At 37.1% G+C, this 17,684-nt stretch overlaps 1 protein-coding gene across 9 annotated transcripts in view; it reads right to left on the reverse strand.

Annotated features, from left to right (window-relative positions):
- The window catches only part of FOXP2 (forkhead box P2), a 416,691-nt gene that overhangs the window by 73,356 nt on the left and 325,651 nt on the right, over positions 1-17,684 (reverse strand). Inside the window, exon 3 of one of the 9 annotated variants that reach the window (XM_061373084.1) lies at positions 13,719-13,789. The exons of the other annotated variants lie outside the window; for them this stretch is intronic. The gene's annotated coding sequence lies outside the window, so the exon portion shown is untranslated. The remainder of the gene's footprint in view (positions 1-13,718; positions 13,790-17,684) is intronic. 9 annotated transcript variants of the gene reach the window in all.

Genomic DNA, 17,684 nt, shown 5'->3' on the forward strand with positions numbered 1-17,684 from the left:
CCTTGTGAAAAATTACAGTTATATTGTACTATGAGACCTTACAGAAAGCTTAAGGACTGTACAGTTTATAAACTAGCTTTTCAGAAGTATTGGACTATTTGCTTATCAGAAAACCAGATTCATCTGCACTTTTTCCCTCTTACAAAACAGTGTCAGGAAGTACGCATACTGCCTGCAGCCAGGCAAATCATAGCTTGTAACTTTAACTGTTTAACTTAGGAGGAGTGTCTTTAGACTATTTATACTGTTAAGAGAGAAAGACAGAAGCTCCTTTAGATGGCAATTCAGACAGAATAAATTGAGCTCTGTTCTGAATTTTGAACTGTTGCTGTGTGAGAGCTTCCTCTCCATGAATCGCATGAGGAACCTCCTCATGTAGGCATGTAACTTCTGGTGATGAGAATACTTCATTTCCTTTCTGCTGCGAAACAAAACATCAGCATATAACTGAAATGCACAGAAATGAAGAGGCAGAGAGCTACCCATGTGGAGCCATTCAGAGCCACCAAAATTATTACTAAAGTAGAAGTATATGAGGTACACTGTATGCTTTCCAACTAGAAATGGATTACCTACAGACACTTCTCAGCATATATGTAAATAGGCATCAATTAAAATCTTTTATTAATCTGACATAACTTTTTGAGAACATCAGTATTTTGTCAACTGTGCTAAATGATGGCATTATTTTACTGTTGCTGTGTTTCAATTCTCAATACACAGAAGAGAGTCTTAGAAAATTTCAGCCGAACTGCTGACCTTGGCCGACTTAGTTTTATATTGGTAAAAAAAAAAAAACCCAAACTCAGCAATAGCACATTGTATTTTAAAGTGATTTGATACTCTACATTTCCAACAGAATGCATCCAAAGCAGCTGAAATGCTTGCTCCCCACATGCCCAAATCAAGCCCCATCCCAAGATACTCAATTACCACCACCCTTAACATTTTCTGTATTTGCATTATTTTCATTATCCCGTAAAATGTGCAACAGGCTGAAAGCTCTCATCTGTATTCGTAGGTCTTCAAGAATTGGATAATTGCACTGATCCCCTCTAAGAGTTTCTATTTTAAGGGGAAGTAAAGCCTAGCCAACAGAAATATCTTTCCTAGCTCAGCAGGACCACTATTCTATTGCCTTTTTCCAGCTTAAAGCAGAAGAATGTGAAATGATTCTTCTTGTAGACTCAAAATGGAGGCAACTACAGTTTCCCAAATACAAGTTTTCAAACAGTAAATAACAAGAAACAATTAAATCAGAAAGTAATTCAGCCCAACTAAGTCTTGAATATTTGAAATCTTGGATTTGAAATCTTGCCACTTTCTGGCAGTGTTCAAGGCCAGGTTGGACGAGGCCTTGGGTGATATGGTTTAGAGCGAGGTGTCCCTGCCCATGGCAGGGGGGTTGGAACTTGATGATCTTAAGGTCCTTTCCAACCCTAACTATTCTATGATTCTATGAATGTACCCCTCTCTTTTCACCATTTAGCCAAGGAAAAAAACTGAAGCATTTCACCTGGTGCCAAAAATGGAGACTGAATCAGGGTTTATTTCATAATTATGGAGAATGTGGTTATTTAACATGCATGGTAAGTATTCATGTAGCATGATTTGTCAAAGCCTGACAACTCCAAGCCAGAGTTCCATTTAAGCATATATGTATAAGCACCAGACACTAAAGTCTGTGTCGGCTGATGTTTTGTCATTCACTGTGGCACTCTGGTGTTGTAGTCTCCTGCACTCCTCAAGACTCAGCAACCTTTCTGACCTCTACTTTGTTGGATGCACAGAAGTTCAATATTGACAATCTGATTACATGCATATAGTGTGATACATTCTGGGCAAATTCTTCTCTTGTTTACATGCATGTAAACACAGTGCAGTAAAGGCCATTGAAGTCAACAGTACAATCCCAGCGGAAACTGATATAAATAAAGAGTGGGGCTCAATGTTACTGTTGCAGCTGCCCTTTTGCAAGTGTTAAGATACATTACAGGGCTGCACTGTGCAGAATGCAGCTTCCCCTGGAGGAAGCAGAGACCTTATCATTTCCCTGGGCTTAAAGTTACGTGTCCTGGGTTTAAACCGTAACATTATGGAAAAGACACAGTGCAATTTTTGCTTGTATGATGCTTAGGAAAACTGGATCATTGACAATAACAGGAGCCAGGGCTTTCATCAGCTGCTGTTCAGGCCTATGTGAAATCTGGCCACAATGTAACATAATGCCTAAAATCTACATGTTAGCTTGTTTATATGTTCTGGGGCTAATCACGGGATCAATTTGATATTAAGAAAATATTTACTAAAAATGAGTATTAAAAAAAGCATTTTTCCTAGTCTTGAGATTCACTCTATTTTCGTTGTTGTTCCTCAATCAACATCATGAAGATGTCAGCAAAAGCAAAATAAAGATAACTTTGTATGGTCCAAATGGCAAACCACAATTTTTTATCTTCAGCTCACATAAACATATTCTAGGCATAAACTGTGGCGTAGGTTACAGAGCTACTCTTCATTGTAAGCCTTGCACCTAAGACATGAGAACCCCAGTAAAGGACAGTTACAGATAGAAAGGTAAATAGACCTGGATAACCATGATTTGGGTATCACTGCCATCTTGCCCAGGACCTGCATAACATAACCAAGATTTCCATTCCAAATTCCACTTCCTCTCCTTTGAATCTTGGCAGCCATAGTGAAGGCACACACTACAGTTGCAGAGGTGAGCACTGAAGCATATCAGTATCATATCTTAGGGATATTACTGAGATAGAGATAAAACAAGCACTTTTTGGTCTCATCCAAAGTAGCCTTTAATAGGGAAGTTCTCTCTTTACCCTGCCAACACTGACAACTACTCTATAGCTTTATTCATCAGGAATCCAAGAGTATGAACTGGTGATAGTCGTTCCTATCTCTGTATAAAATGGATGGATCCCAGTCAAATTTAACAAGACTATGGTTTGGCCACAGAGCAGCTGGCACAGACACTTCTTAGGCTTTCATGGAAAGAACAAAATGAGTCTAATCCCCCTACTATCCTGTCTGATGGCTTAATCAAATCCCTTATCTATTCACTTCTAGGGTTTTTGATCTGTTTGTGATAAAAGGGAGCCATATCACCAGTCATGAAATGCAGGTCTGCAGCCCATCCACATGCTTTTTGGAACCTGAAGAAGGTGAAGCAAGCCGCTTTCTAGCTCTTCAGAATGAAGAAAAATGAATCTTGTCTACTGTGAAACAGTTTGGGAAGGCTGGCTGTAAAGAGAATAAGGAGGCAATGCAGTCACTGACTCATTTCCGACTATTAACATCAGTGTCCCTGTCCAGCTTTGGCAACAGCCACAGATTAAAACAATGCAAGAAAGCAGTGACCAGCACCGCCAAGGGAGGCCAGAACTACAGCAATGAAACACTTGCCAGGCGAGGCAACGTCTCTCTACCTGTTCACGTAAATCTGAACTTTATATACCAATTTTGAAAGAGCTTTTCATCAGTTACATTTTTTTAAAAACAGTGCTGTGGAGTTGAGAATAACTTATCAGCACTTTGTACGTGTGTTTGGGGTGTATAATGGAAAAGTGGGGTTTCCTGGTGTCGTGGTTTAACCCCAACCAAGACAGCTTGTGCACTTACTCCCAGTGAGTGGTGCCAGGCTGGAAGCAATCGAGGCCCATGTTAGTCCGTCCCCCCCCCTCCCCCCATTCCCCGCTCCCAGAGGGATGGGGAGGAGAATCGAAGCAAATCCCACGGGCTGAGATAAGAACAGTCTAGCAACTAATGTACAATACGAACCACCACCGCTACCACCAACGACAACAATGATAAGAGAAAATAGCAAAGGAAAGGAGTACAATACCACGCGCCGAACCACCAGTCCGACCCGGCCGACCCCCTGTCCTTCCGGGTACCTCCCAGTTCCCCCTGGGCATGACATGCTGTGGTACGGAATACCTCTTTGGTCAGTTTGGGTCAGGTGTCCTGTCTCTGCTTCCTCCCGGCTTCCCCTCCTCCCTGGCAGAGCATGAGACTCACAAAGTCCTTGGCCAAACCAAAACATCATTTTAATCAGCTTTGTTCCCAACCCGAAAGTCAAAACACAGCACTGCACCAGCTACCAAGAAGGAGAAAAAATGACTGCTGCTGCTAAACCCAGGACACCTGGTCATGAGAAAAATGCATTAATAGATCTTAAAGGGTTACTACATGGACTTCATACTTCTTTTGTAAGAAACAGTCCTACTTAAAAAGCCTGTACAGGAATTTTTAAAAGGAAAATAAATGACCCGAGGTACAACACTTAGTGTAGGGTTTGCAGAAACACCTGCTTGGCATAGGGTTTGCAATTGTACATGCGCCTAACTCTTGCTTTGTTTGTGATGTGTCATACGAATGAGAGGATTTCAATTTTTCCTGTTCTATATAAAATACAGACACATGCTCATACAGAGTAGACATTTCCATGTGCCTGATTTAGTTTTGCTACCTGTCTTGCTGTTTGTTCATATAAACACCCAACTGTATTACAAATGCAGTGTTTGAGGATTGTAGTCAGACCTGTTCCACTGTACATACTGAATTTTCTACTGCCATTCTTACACTATACAGCATCACGTGATAGTTTTATAAGAGGAGATACTCTTATTAGCTTGAATACTTTTTAGTGTATAAGAGAAGATACTCTTATTAGCTTGAGTACTTTTTAGTCTTTTCAGAAATAAATAACACAGAAAGTGAGTAACAGAACAATAACTCATTCATTTGGTTAACTTTAATAAGGAAATGTTGTGTCATCTAATAGAGAAAAATATTTATGGAGACCAGAAGAACTGAAGAAGTATAATGAGATTCAATGGGAAATGTAAACTGTATCATGGGAGGAATTTGTCACAGCACATGCTCCCTCTTTGTCCCATACCAGCTCTCACCTCAGATGAATATATATAACAGTATCGCATCATGATGCAATCTATGATGTGATACTATCTCCCCGAGCCTGACAAAGACCTCATTAGAATATTAACTTTAATAATTACATAGTATCTTACCATAAACCAGTGACTCTTAGGCCAAGTTTGTACCACATCACTTTAAGCCCCTTACTGATTAGTCTACTTGCCCTGGGCACTTCCTATAGGCAACAGAAGACAATGTGCAAACCCACAGACTAATCCAGTTTGTGTAAAACCAGAACTGTTTATGTGTGTCTCTCTTTTCTACTACAGACACAAGTTAGACTGACTGCTTCTAACGAGGTATATAAAGTCAAACGGCTTAGATTAGGCAAGAGGAATTGAGTTGCATAGTTCATTTGAAAGGCCACAGGGTTCCCGGATGACAGGGGCAGCAAAAATGTCCTGTGTACCCAACATGTTGCTCTCAAACAACAGAATGTTCACACCAGTAATTCCACTAACACACAGATATCCTGAAAGGAATACAGAAATCTTGCAAACGATCGGGGGTAAGTATAGTTCCACATCTCTCAGGAAGAGATCTGAAAACTATCCATGGCTTCAGCAGCTGGTATCCTTTGAACATTTCTGCTAGCTTGGTGACTCCCACCGGGCTTGTTGCCAGTCCCTGTTCCCGCTCTTATGGTACGGATCAAAGCAGTGGTTTCTTCAATACAGTGTTCCTTTCCCCAAACACACTTCCATCAGCAGTCTTGGGAGACTGCCAGCACACAGTATATATTTAAGTACCTTCCATTTACTGAAATGTCACCTCCTTCATTAGACACAGGTGAGTGTCTCTGTCCTTTCAGTATCTTTCTATGTCACCTGCCAATGACTTTTTTTTGTTCAAGACTGTATAAATACTGAATTCTGTTTTCACAGTCTCTGGTTTTAGTCTAAATTAATGCCCAAGCTTACTATGAAAATACAAAGTGTCACCTAGAGATGAGGCAAATTTACAGTTTTCGTTAGAAAGCACAGAGTGCACTCTTCAGCCACTTATGCATGCACTGCAATGGACAGTACAGCTGAAAGCTTCTCAGCTCATCATGTTGTTATTACTCAATGTAAGGCAGCAGTTTTTCCAAAACTACAAATACTGCAGGCAATACGCCTGAGCTTGTTTATATTGACAATTATGGCAAAACGACCTGTCTCTAAGGGGAGCCAAATTTAGTACTGGTAGAGCATATAATATTCATGAATTAACTTAATGAAACACACAACTTTGTACAGGCGCATGTAATGAAATAACTGAAGGAGCAATAAAGATGGATCTTCAGTGATACACCTGTTTAGAAACAAGTTCCAAGAACAGATTTTTCTTACCACAAAAAATGGAACTAAAAAGACCCAATTTCTGTAAGAGGTTTACTAAAATAGAGCTAGGAAACATACATAATTTAAAAAAGTTTAGAACTTCCAAGTATTAAAATTACTTTCTTTTATCATTTTAATAACAATGTCTGATTTGTCAAAACAGTAAAAACTCTATAAATATCTGTTAAGGGATTATTCCAATAGCATGAAAAACTCTAGTGAAGAAATGACACAGAATATAGAACTGTCATCACGCATTTGCATATAAAAGGCTGTTTAAAACTGACAGACACATAAACAGAAAATACATGCTATAAAATTAGTCATTTTTAAGCATGGGTCTTTAAATAAAGCTGGCAGAGCACCTTCATTTTAGCTAAGTCGTTCTCAAGAGGAATAAAAAAAAATGGTGCAGCACCTAGCAACTTATTTTCTTCAGTCTTGTACACAGATAATAGTTTATTACAGTTTGAACATACCTTCGTTAAAGTATCTTAAAATATTGGTGATATTTCCTGAATAATATATTTTTGTTAAATGTCACTACACATTTATAAAATAAAAGTATCATTTATCTTTTGACAGGGCAATCAGAAATGTGATTTACTAGATACTGGAGGCTGCTTGTCAGAAAAAAACAGATATATATAGCACTCCCATGGCTACCAAAGGGAATGTGTATGTTTTAAGTTCTTTAAGTTTGTAGGTAAATTAAGAGCTTTCAACAGGCCTACCAAGAGACAATATCCATTTTGGATTCATGATTCCTTTCAGTCGGAAACAGAAGCAGCACACTTCAAGCCAAGCACCATATGAAACAACAGCCATAGAAAATGCATATTGCTAAAAATAAGCGATTCTGATAAGCTGCTAAGAAAAAAAGAAAATATTTTGACACTTCTTAAACTAAAAATATTGACTCCTTGTAAAACAGACATAGAAGTGGGGCTTAAGGCATTTTATTTAAAGGTTGCAACGGCCAGGGTCATGTCATATAAACAAAGAATCATAGAATGGTTTGGTTTGGAAAGGATCTTAAGATCAGTTAGCTCCAACTCCCCTGCCATGGGCAGGGACACTTGACTCTAGGCCGTGTCACCCAGGGCTTTGTCCAACCTGGCCTTGAACACTGCCAGAGATGGAGCATTTACCACTTCTTTTGGCAACCTGTTCCAGTGCCTCACCACCCTCACAGTGAAGTTCTTCCCTATACCTAACCAGAACTTTTCCCTTTTAAGTTTGAACCCATTACCCCTTGTCCTATCACTACTCCTATCACAGTCCCTGATGAAGAGTCCCTCTCCAACATCCTTTTAGGCCCCCTTCAGATAGTGGATGTCCCCCACCCACAGTGAATGAGACTTGCACAGGGGCTCAAAGCACTGTGGCAACCTGCATTCAAGAGCCACACTTGTCAGTGGTGCTGGTTAAACATGCAGACTCCAGGAACTCGGCCTTTGCTCTCAACACTGAGCTACTGAGTGCCAACAGCTCCTCAGCTGCTGGAGCTGCCCCATTGCTGGCTCTTGTCCCTGCTCACAGGCTCCAGGGGAGGAATTCGACTCCCTTGCTCCCTACAGTTCAGAGAGCAACCTAAGATGGAGAAGGGGATGGAAACATCTTCTCTGTTAGTTTTGAAAGTAACAAGCACTTAAGTCTCTATTTTTAAAAATCTGTTGCTCAAAATTTCTTTTCATAAAAGTGTCTAGCATTTAGTAAAGCAGTATTTTCCAAAGCTCTCCAAGCACTGAAAATTATAGATTCACAAGAATGTGGATTAATTGGCTCTCTCAACACAATATCAATAGTCACAAAGCTCTGATCCTATGTAAATTCAGTATTACTTACATCATAGAGTAAATCTGAAAGCACAGAACATTCCGCAAGTTTTGAGCCATAGACTTCTGTTAAAAAGTATTTTCTGTACAAACTTCTAATTGCCTCTCCTTTTATATAGTTTTAGAAAATACCCAGAGAATACCTTAATAGAATTCAGGGTACCTACCCTACCTGAGGGTAGGAGATGTAGCTTTGTCACGCTATTTGGATTACTCATTAAAAAAAAAAGCCCTCACAAACCAAGGTTCACTAAATACACACACAGGCGTAACTGCAGTAGCTACCTATTAGCAAACTAATCTGAACTCATTTCATTAAAAGAAATAATCTAAATTAAAGTATTTCTTTTTAAAAAATCGTATGCAAATCACTGAGCAGAAAGAAGCCACACTCGGCAAGTGAGCTACCCCATCCCTTGCTTCAAAAGATGAATAAAACGTTTTGTTTCTGACAGATGTTTGTCCTAAATGTATTTACAGACTTTAAACAAGGTGTCCTACAACACTAGGTGTTCCATAACACTACCAGCAGCCTATTCCAGCACTCTCCTATTTTGCTTATTTTCTAAAAGTTATCGGACATTTAACGCAAACCTCCTTTTCATCAATTAAAGCCAGTTATTATTTGTAGACATGTACTTCCAAGAATAAAAATCTGAAAATATTTTGCCAAGATACAATCAATGACGAAAAAATTAATGCCATTAACTGTCACAATCAGTATTTTGTAATGGAATAGTAGAAACATACACTTTTCACTACTGTGTTGAAGTCTTGCCACATTTAATTAAAACTTGGGGGATGGATTAGATGATCCCCAGAGGTCCCTTCCAACCCTAATGGTTCTGTGTGATTCTGTGAAAACTTCATTGCTTTTTTATGCCTCGCTGTACCTCCCAAACATAAGAAAATGCACCCTTGTACCTAAATATCTGACCCAGCTCTGGAATCAGTACTGATCCGAACGCAACATCAGCTTTGCCCGCAGGTTTGACAGCAGCAACACATGTCCCTAGAACTGACCTAGGGAATGAAGGTTGTTGCGAGACCTGGGGTTACCAAAGTCCAGAAGTACTGATTAAATACCATATGACCTAGAATATTATCCTTTTGACTGAAGGCTGTATTACAACTCATGTACATGCAGCGGTCACAGCACTCCTAAGCAAAAGATCATGTACCACCTGTTTCACTAGAGCTTCTGCAGCTCTTCAAATCTCTAAGAAGACCCTGAGACTTACCTTTAAATTAAAATTAATAACTGAAAAATAATTTTCCACCTGGAAGTGTAGGAAAGTTCAAAACTACAGGGTTTGATAAACCAAGACTAAAAATACAGCTAAAGTCTGCAGATGCTACGGCAGTGTTTCCTTCTTGCCTAAAGATGGAGAAAACAAATCCAGTTCTGAAATATTAAAAAAAAACCCAACAACAATCAGCAGCATGGAAAGGAACTTCTCTGATTCACAAGCAATTCTGAAGAGTTAAAAATATTGTGCTTTCCTTTTTTTTTTTTTCAGGATGTATCTATAAAAATATTAGTGAGGGAATTTCAAAGTGAAAGTTATGCTTTTAGATGAACCTGACATTATGCACCTCTGACAAACTGGTATTAAGAATGTTGTTTTGAAAATGTAGGAATGTTTCAGCATCCTCAAAATCTTTTTTGATAGGAAGTTAATACAGCAAATTTCAGAACACTTTAGTATTGAAAAGTAATAATTAAAAATGTTGTAAATTGAATACTTAATGAAGCTCTAATGAAATATTCAATGCTGGATCAATTGTATTGCAACTGCTAAAACATTTCACAGTTTTCAGAACATTTTTGATTCTTTCCAGTGGGATAGTTCTGATTCCCAACTGTGGCAAACCCTACAGAGGCTAAAAATACCATTTTACCAAACTGGTAAATAAAACTCTGCTTAATTCACTTGAAGAGTTTTCTAAATTATGGACACTCAGACTCAGTTACAGTCATAAAAACGACTAGGAAAAAGATTTCAGGAGAAGAAAAGGAGAATGGTCGACTCAAAAAGAGAAGTTAAGGATTATTACTAAGTTGTTACTGATGGATATCTTTGTTTTCCCTATAAAGAATATAAACCCACAAATATCAAACAGTGGTAACAAACATAAGGAAATTAGATTTACACATGGAAGGAGAACCCAGATGGGACAAGGGTAATAGAAAAGAGGCCATACTGTTGTCATCTTCTTGTTTATAGAGCTGCTGAAGAGGTTTAAACTGTCTATTTACCTTTTCTTGGAGAAGGAGCAAAGCTTTAGTGGCTGCCTAAGAAGATATGCATCTCTGTGTTTCTAGTCAGCAGTGATGACCCCACCACTATTACAAACAGCAGGCTCATTAAGGTGGCTACAGCCACATTCTTCAAAGTTTTGCTAAATGTAAGATATCCTTTTTCAATTAATGAATTTTGAACAAAACCAAAGTGCATCTTCTAATTTAAGATGCAAAGGGGCTTATAAATCAACCATTTTAATCTTTCTATTATTTCATAGGTGATGGCATGATGTGTGGGGTTTGAAAACCCACTGAGAGCTCTGGGTGCACAGATCTTCAAAAAAACATCTCACAACCCTCAACTCACTCCACCCATCTACGCTTCATTGGGCATAGAATGTTTAAAGGAAGGAGTCTTTGGGCTGAATAAAATTTACATTAGCAGCAACATATAATGTAGGTATGGACTTTAGCTCTTTAGTGTCTAACATTTCTTTGCCTTTTACACATCGAGAATGTAAAGACAATTATGAAGAACCATAAGAATAACAAGACTAGATATTTATGACTGCAACAACACCAGTACCTTTGCTACTGCATCATCTCTACAAAATCCTTGGAGGTAGTTTATACTTTTTACTATGGCGCACAAATGCCTCTCGCACTAGGCTAGACTTTTTGAAACATGATAGCTTAACGTTAAAAAGAAAATGAAATTGCTTGTATATCACATATAAAGTATGTAATTATATCTCTTTGGCCAAATGGATTAGCAGGCTGGTTTTGTGAACATCTGGCTTTTTAATATCTCGAACCATTTTATAGCAAGCTTTTCTCGCTGTACAACCTCTGAGCATGCTTTACCACACTTTTTATAACATTTTCACTAATTCCTTTCTAGTGTATTTTAAAATTCTTATGTAACATACTGAAGTGTTAAATAATTATATACGTAAGCCCCAACATTGCACTTTGACATATGTATTAATATATGCATATTTTCCATATTATTTACATACACACCAAATATTAAACATGCTACATGTTCTAGTAAAAAGCCCTCAAAGTTTGACATATTTATGTATAAACACATCCTCTTAATCTTTGTCTCCTCTGTTCAAAGGTAACTACAAGAGCTACATAAATAAAAATAACAGGAAATAAACCACACTTTAACTATCCATTATCAAGGGAATATTGTTGCAACAAGATGTATAGAATCACATTATCATTCTATTAATTCAATAATCTTGATGTTGTTACAGGACTGAGACAGTTATCAAAGCAGGTGATCATTCTTGTATGTAAGGATCACATCCACTTAATGGGACAGAGATGTCACGTAAACTACAGTGTCAAAAGATAACAAATACAGGACTGAACTTGTCATGGCAATGAATTTCTGTTGGCATACAAGGCTCCAACATAATCACTGGTATTTGATAAGCATATACATACATCTGGTTTTCAAGCTGCTATCATTATAGTGCTGATCTCATGAAATTCCTCATAAACTGTTTTTTTTATTTTATACTCACACACACTCAAAATCTGTACATACTTCCCACTGACAGTGATTTCAAAGGTCTTTCATTAACTCAAACTTGCAACAACAGACTACAAACACCTTCTCTTTTTTTGAAATCAAATGAATATTTATGGAAATTATTATAAAATTACTTTAGCCTTGAGGATACTAGTCCTCAGGGTTTACATGGGTTTTCATCTAAACCTGCTTCTTCAGAGAAAGTTTAGGGTTATCATTCTTCATGATTCAGTACATTCTTGCTCAGTAACTGGTAGCCAACCTAACATTTCTTACACCTTTCTTTCATGCATACAGTTTTAGTCCAAAATAATAGACTCTGGGCATGCAATTTCTTTTACTACCTTATTTCTGTGTGTAGCTAATAACAATGCCCACCTCCCACCTACGTGGCATACCAAAGTTCAAGCCACACAGGACTCAAGATAATACCAAACTAGTTTCAACACACGTTCTTCTACTCACAGATTCTAGATGCTTGATGTATATGATTTGGTCTCATACCCATTGTGGAAATATTAATATAACCATATAGTTACAAGAAGATCTGAATTCTAATGATTTTTTGAGCTGACTATAGGTCTGCAGGTAAAATACCAAGACTGCCCCTTATGTTTGAACGACAGATTTGTAAGACAGATGGAATGAGGCAGTTTCACTTCTGCTATGTTTAGCCTTAACTGCTGCTTATGTGCTGCCTTTCATTTCATATAGCTCATGAGAGATACATCCAATGAAACCACATGTAGAGAACAGGCTGCATTTGAACATCCATGTGTTTAGCTGGCTGAGGTAATTAAAAAAGGTGCTAATGTAGCTACAGGGCTACAATGCAACTCTGGCCTGCACATATAAACAAAAACTTGGAATTTTAGGTATGTCTGCATGTATATGAACAGATAGAAGATGGAGGGGTGGCAAGGTGATTTAACAGACTAAGGATGCTGCATTGCTCACAAACGGTGAATTCAGACAAAGGCCAATTCAGGACTAAATACTGAACAAGGCCTAAGTCTAGTTATCTTTTGTACGTTACTGCTAAATACCAGCTTTCTAAGGCTATCAGCATACAGAATAGGATTTTATGGATGAATAACCCTATTTCTATTTTCTTCTGTTTGTATTAGGATCATAGAGTAGCCACCTTTAAAATAACATGACAACTGCTGAAAAAATATTGACTTTAATAGCATCTGCTGCATTTGGTATTCCTTAGAAACGAATAGTAAGAAGACATCCTTCATTCCTTATCTCCTACTTCTGGAAGTTACACAGGCAGCACATGTGAAGTCTACACCTTCCCAGCCCCAGATTTATATAATAGTGAATGCAGAGAAGTTTGGGAATGGAGTGCCATTATCTGACCTGAAGCAGAAGTGAAATGGTAAAGCTGATTGAGGAAGGCAAACTTTTTCTCAGAAAAAATATTTTCTGAATTCTCCTGGATTTCATCCTCAGCTTTAGCTAAAACAAGATTATACGTCCAAAGTCTTTTTGTACTGGTTCTCTCTTTGCGGATTAATCACGGCTTATAATGAAAAGTATCATCAGGGTAGCTGCAGGTAAAATAAAGGTTGCATGGCCATTGTATTGCTATCTCAAAAGCACAGGATATGTCTGATACCGTGACATTTAAAAAGGCAAGAAGTCCCACTTAGTTGCTTTACTGCTACTTCGTGTCAATCATGCTACTTAGCACACAGCAGAAGTGTTGTCAGGAATTCCGTTTACATCCTGAGTGAAAAACAAAACTTGAAAAATGAATGTGAGGGACAGAAACTATAGAAATGAGGAAAAAATTCACTTACATTTATCCAAGATGGCTGTCGCTATTACTGTTGAAACTCTGCTATGGGCTGAGGTCACAAGACCCTGTAAGCTAAAATAGAGAAGCTTCAGCTGAGGGTAACTGAAGCTGCAGCACATTAAAATACATTTTAAGGTTATAGGTATTGACTGGAGTCTTCATTTCTTGATCTATTTTTCCCAAGGCACGAAAAGTGACTTCTAGTTTTTGGTCATTTTTCAAGCCTGGATGGAAGAGATCTTCAGTATTATCCCCTACCTCATTGTAAGTGTGTATGTATGTTATATACAGTACATGATATGATAGGATGATGTTTTCATTGGCATGAGTTTGGAGTTGCCACGTTTTTCACAAATGGTGAAACCATATGGGATTTATACAGATTCTCCTAAACAAAACCAGAATAAAACCGTTATACAACATCACATCATCATGTATGTAGGAACTGTGAATTATATAAAAGAAAAGCTAGCTTTAAAATCTTCAAAAATGTATTAAAAAGCATCACAAAGCTTTCTTTTTTTTTCCTTTCTATAAAGGTAATTCTTTAATTATGCTTTAATTATGTATCTCTGAGGGAGTCTGAAACCTTTTACATCTTAGAAGTATCAAAATGACTTTAAAATTATGTTTGTATGCACATGAATACTGTAGTTTGAAAATCTATTGCACATCTTAACCTCCCAGGGCTTAAAAAAAGTGTGTGATCTACTAGGCAGCTACAATCTCCTCTTAACATGGGATACAACAACCCTACTATTTGCTTCAGTAAGTGGCAAGATACTGAATCTGTTACTAATTCTGCATCAAACATTCTCTCTTCTGGCCCATGAGTCACTGTGCTTTTGGGAAAAAAACTGACATGGAAAATATAAAAAAACGAGACAACAGAAAATAATACCTTGGGAAATCACTGTTAGTGTTAACAGCAGAGATTTGGAATGACAGAAGCAAAGAGACTAGTAACGTTTGGTTGAGAAAAGTGCATGATAAACGACTCTGTGGCTTATTACCTGTACTAGGATTGCATATGATATCCACCTATGTACATATACACTTGTGTATGTGCATGTATAAACAGACATATGCAAAGCGCAAAAACAAATTTCTAGAATGTGCCTTACAGGCTTTTTTATATCTGAAACAAAGGAAAACATCTCCAACACAAGGAATGCAATAAATCTGAACTACAGAAATCCTGAAGCTGGCCAAGTAACAACAAATGCACACATATCACATATATTTGATATATGTGAAGGAATGACAAGTTGCAAGAAATACAGTGAAAGGTGGAAACCCTGTGCTTTATGAGCAAACTCAAAAAATCCACAACAAACCCCATCACATAATGTCTCCTGCATTTTTTGTGTAACCACAATGTAACTTGTAATACATGAGAATATAACTGATGAGAACTAAGAAACTAGCAGGATACTGCATTATTTTGATGCATTCAAAGAAATACTGTGCACAATTACAACTAAAAAATCCAGTGAAACTGTTATATGTTAGAAGCATTTTTATAAAATTAACTCTAGAAGTTATCATACTCCTTTGAAACAAGGCAGTCAAACTCATCATTCAAAAGATAATTAAAGAAGACAACGTGATCCTAACAAAAATGACCACTGGGGAGAAAACAGATTTTCTATTTCCTACAAAAAAAAATGCCTGCTGTATTTTAGATTTCTAATTGAAAAAGAAGCAAATGTTGTTCAAGTTACGAGAGCATCTTAAAAGAATGGGAAAAGTGACGGTTAAAGTGTTTGTGATAGAAGGCTAAATTACCTCTACAAAACCCACTCTGGTATTTAGATGACTAGTCTGAAGCTTCATGAATGCTTGTAAACTGTCAGAGAATGAGTATTTCCTAGTCTTAATGCTGTAGGACAGATGCTACATCACTAGAACACCATATCCCAGTAGGAACTAGCTGCTTGCCTTCACCTAATAAGAAACACTAACCAAAAAATAGCAAACTGAAATGTACTTAATTATTCCTTCCATGAGCAGACTTCCACAATGGAATTTATGCAGTCTAAACAGAGTGCATTTGACTATGTAGAATGTAGTCTAATATGCTCAGTGCATAAAGACGTAAATCCCTGTCAACAATACGCCAGATAATTTAATAATCAGTAATATATCTAGAATTTTTTTTTTTTTTTAAAGGAAAGAAAAACAGAAGTGGGAATGGGGGATATTGCTCTACCAAATGCAAAATTTTACACTATAGACACCTATATCTGAGCTAGTCATCTGAGGCTACCTGTATAATCAAAGAAGAAAAAGAGGTATTTCTGTGGCAGAATTCATTAAAACTTAATTAGATGTCTAAATCAGATTGGATACACCATCTCTTAAAAGTGTATTGACAAGGTGTTGACAACAATGTGTTGACTAAAGTGCCTTAGCTGTGAACGCGACAAAAGGCTCTTGAGCCTGCACTATAAAGGTGAATGTCAGAGACAAAGGGTAACCATCTATTGTCTGGTGAAATAAAGTCTCCTTCCGAGAGACCAATTATCTGAGCTTGACTTCCCCTCAGTATGCACCTGATGTAGTTATTTGTATTTATGTTAAACAGATTTAAAACCAGATTGCTCTGTATTACGACTTTAGACATTCAGGCTACATCAGATAGATGCAATGCCCTAATATTCCAGGTGAACAGCAAAAGTAAACCTGTCATCTCCTTTGATTTTTATTTAGGTGTGCAAAGGTAACAAATGAACACTGCTGAAATCTTCCATCATTTCATTCTATGAGTAGCTGCATGGAGGTCCCTACAATACCCTGTATCTTACCTAAACCAATCAACAAACCAACCCTCAAATCCCCTTCTCTCCATTCCGTTTTGAAGAAAACTCTTGTGGAATAAAATGAATGAAAATGTTACAATCTACACGTGTGCATGCACACAGAGAAAACAGCCAGAGAATCTTAGATACTAACATTCAAATTAAAAAACTATTGAACAAATTAACATGATGCTTCAGGAAGTCAGTCAGTCAATGAGTTGACTTTTTTGGCAAAAGCTGTTTAAGCAAAATTTTAAGTTTCAGAATTTTAAAAAGTATATAAAATGAAATTAAATTAATTAAATTAGTTACAATTAAAAATAATAAATTGTAAAAGTATGTTTTTAGTGTGTACTAGCTCAGTATAAACTTTTCCAATATTACATACCCTTCAACTTTACACGGCTCATAAGATTGGATGTGACAGTAACAAAGGCCTCTTTGGACATACATATGACAAACTTAGGCAGCCAGCAAGGGAACAATCACCATTTTGATAATCAATTTCAGAACTGAATTGAATTTCTCACAAATGATTTAAATGAAAATTAGCTCACAGCATAATGAGGGTTGGTACATTTGGTTTGAATGAATCAGGTGGATAAAAAGAAAATAATAGAAAAAAATAAACCACATTATTTTGTAAATATTTACAGATTAATTCAAATTTATCAACTATGAGAATTAATCAGAAAGTAGATTGACAGCACCTCACGCAACTCTGTGATCACCATAAATCCAGACAATGTATCAGATTTCATCAGAATAGAGGTCATGTTTTAAATGAAGGTAGAATTCATTATGCATTATTCATCCATCTGAAAATATTACAAGGTGGGACACCTTTTTTCATAGTTTATTACCACAGCATATTACAAAATGCATTTGTAAAATAAATGTTTAACCGATGAGTCTATGACAAGTTGTTACAAAGCATATTATAAGATGCAAATATTGTTAAAATACGTGTGCATGTTTAATGCATGAATTACAGTCATCAGGCATGGTATAAATTGTCATAAAATTTAACAAATTATAAGAAGGTATTTATAAATGGCACCTAAACATAAACTGTGCACAGAGAAGTAAAGGGTACTAAAATTAATCCTTGTAGGAAGGCGCTTTTTTTTTTTATTGTGCCTTTTTACTCAGAACAAACCAAGTTA

The sequence above is a fragment of the Neopsephotus bourkii genome, unplaced genomic scaffold, assembly GCF_033783945.1.
Source record: "Neopsephotus bourkii isolate Nb327-2 ecotype Australia unplaced genomic scaffold, CSIRO-AGI_Nbou_v1 NB_1624, whole genome shotgun sequence".
Taxonomy (NCBI): domain Eukaryota; kingdom Metazoa; phylum Chordata; class Aves; order Psittaciformes; family Psittacidae; genus Neopsephotus; species Neopsephotus bourkii.